Source organism: Antrostomus carolinensis, unplaced genomic scaffold (genome assembly GCF_000700745.2).
Source record: "Antrostomus carolinensis isolate BGI_N321 unplaced genomic scaffold, ASM70074v2 scaffold16735, whole genome shotgun sequence".
NCBI lineage: Eukaryota > Metazoa > Chordata > Aves > Caprimulgiformes > Caprimulgidae > Antrostomus > Antrostomus carolinensis.
The window spans coordinates 18,213-21,313 of NW_010317265.1; positions in this window are offsets into that span (position 1 = coordinate 18,213).

Below are 3,101 nucleotides of genomic sequence, written 5' to 3' on the forward strand. Positions count from 1 at the left end.
TTATTTTACTTCTTCTTTCTTTTTTGACCTCTCAGAAATGTGTTCAGTCTGGATTGAGGTTACAACCTGGGTAATGCCTCCCTGCCTAAAAAAAAATGGCTGTTACCATAACAACCTGACTCTGCACTTCATTACCATGGCAATTCGCAGGAATTATTAAATACTGTGTATGTTTGGTTCACGCGCTCCAGTACATCTGGTGCCAAGCTCAGGTTGGGATCCTCCCTCTCTCCTAATCTTTTTTTCTGTCTCAGCTTATTTAACTCTTTCCTTGTCCTCAACCAAGACTGCCAGGGCAGGGAGAAGGAGGTGGGTATCGTTTGGGACTTGATTTGGGTTTTTCCCCACCACAGGCAGGACTGTATATCCAGAGTTCCTGGGTTTTCTCAGGTGGGTCAAGCCACCTCTTTATTTTTCCAACTGTAAAATCAGTGATTGCAGAAGTAGAGGATTTCGCTTTGTAGGCAGGCTGCTCAGCAGGGAGAATGCTCTCACACTTGCCTTTCTCTGCTGTTTTCCTGCTCTTTGTCTAGAAATAAGATATTTTAACTGGAACAGAGTCATGGCAAGTGGCGACCAGCACAGAGACAGAGCTGTTCCTGAAGGAGGATTGTGAAGGTCCAGTGCAGGTTGCTCTTAGTGGGGGTCAAGAAGCAGTCCTCCATTAGTAGGATAACTTGATTGACCATATACTGCCTAAAATCATAATTGTTTTCAGAGACAGGATGCAGACTAGATGGACCAGTGGCTCAGACCAGTGTGGCCAGTCCCACAGGATTGCATTGCTACTCTGTGTTCCACTGCTAGGAGATGATTTTAAGTGAGACTCAATGCCGGGTCCTCAATCTGCCACTGATGTGATGATCCACCTAAGCATGTCCCTTCTCTCCCTGTCTCTCGGCTGTACTTTATAGCTAGCAGTGTCTCTCAGTCGTACTTGTACAGCTCCTGGCACCCCAGTAATGTTCTGGAAGCTAACACGCTACCAGCAACAATTTAAAAAAATAAATCAAAATAACATTAAATCAGTCTCCTTCAAAAAAACCAAAAAAAACCCCCAAAACCCCAAAAAACCTGCTTAAATTTTCTTGGGAGCCAGTATCCAGTTGCGAGCTTAAGCTAAATGAGTAGGTGTGAGACAAAAAAACACATCTATTTGTGGGGAAAGGCAGCAGAAAGGGCCATTATGATCTGCTTTCCTCACACAAGCCCTGGAGTAACCACCTCATCCTCTGGCCACAGGACTCGTGTCTCTGGGACAGGGCAGCTGGGTTTTCAAGGTCTGAGATGGCAGCTCTTCCCTTGAGATCTGGGGAGCATCACGGTGCCCTCAGCACCCTCCTTTCCACCAGGCATGAGCAGCACTGGCATCTGCTCTGAACGAACAGGGTGGAGAAGGAATCAGGGCAGTTAGAACAGCAACCATGATGGCACCTCAAGAGGGTCTTTAGACCCCAAATCTCTAACCCAAGGGGTTCCTTCACCACACCAGCTCTCCATTGCCTTCGTTCTGGTCTTCCCTTGCAGTCTCAGTGTTGGCATCAATTCTCCAGAGATTTTTCCCCAAAATTCCTCCTCCCAGTAGGATCATCAGCCTTTTATTGGGAATCTAACAGGATGGGGGCTTGTGTGCAAGTGTTTTAAACCCACTGCAAGCAAGACAGAAGCCCAGTAACCCCATGGGGACACATGCCATGTAATATGGCAAATGTGGATGGTGCCCACCAACCGCTTCACTCTGCAGACCCTTGTCTGTTGGTCCACACAACCTGGTAATGTAGATAATAGCCCTTATGGTCAGGAAAGAGACACAGCACAACTAGAGGATGAATAAGCCTATGCTTATTGCCCCAAGGGGACATGTGGAAAGTCTTTCCTCTCCTAATTGACTCCTGAATAAGCTCCATCTGTCTCAGCAGTTGCCCAGCTCTGCCTTCTTGGGCATTACATTGCTCCTCCACCTTGTGTATACACAACCCTACCATGGTTGACTTTTCTTCTTTCCTCTGGAAGACTCTACAGCACAGAAGGGACAAAGAGCACCACACCCCACTCCTGGATGTGGCCTCTAATGTCACATGGTGAGTTGGTGGCTCTGTGGCATTGCAGAGCCATATTTCCCCACTGGGCAGCAGGACCCTCCCAACACACACACCAACTCTCGCAGATGATAATTTGACCAGGTTCTTCACTCAGGGCATTGCTGCAGGTCAGAGTTAAGGTGATTTTGACCCTTTTTTCTTTGGATTAGCAGCTTCTCCTGTGCCTTGCTTGTATTGCTGACACCAGAAGGTTTCTTCCATCATCTCCGAATTCTGCGTTGGGACCATGGCTGGTGGATGGATTGGCAAGAGGGACCAAATGCCAGCTGAAAGCAGAAGCTGGAAGGGAATTTAGTGGGCTGTCCTCTGATAGCACAGTGACCCAAAGATGTAGTTACACATTTAGGTTACACATGCAAGTACACTCCTAAGTGTTTGCAGAGCTGGGTCATCATGTGTTGGGGTTATTTTTATCTCACCCTGATGTTGTGACCAGGCTGTGTTCCCACAGTGGGAGCAGTTTGTCCTCATATGCAAAGAAATCAATGGCCAAAACACTCCCTTCAGCAGCAGGGACCAAAATCTCCTTCCACGCTGCTGCCACTTTTACTTCTGCTAGCAGGTCAGCAAGCCCTCCGTGCTGAGAACACTGCTCAGGTACGCAGAGCAATGAGCTGCTGGTAAAAATCACAGCGCTGCCTGTTGAGTCTGTTCACTGGCACCAATGGGATGTTTCAGAGCTCTGAATCCCAAATTCCAGTCCTGCTGCCATGTTGTCTTTGTGCTCTTAAGGTCATACAGACAACAGGTTAGTGAGAGCAACCAGTGACCATGGTCAACTGGTCCTGCTCTGTGTTGGGTTTAGTCCACCAATACCCTGTGGGAACCTTGAAGAAGGTGCTCAGCAAATATTGATTAATTACAAAACGTATTCTAATCTTGTTTTTACTTCTGGGAAAAGCAAAAAGCTGTTCTTCTGGATTTACATCCAAGTAGATCAGCTCATCAGCTCCTCCAAGATCCAGGACTGCTTTCCCACTACAGAAGTGGACCCAGCAG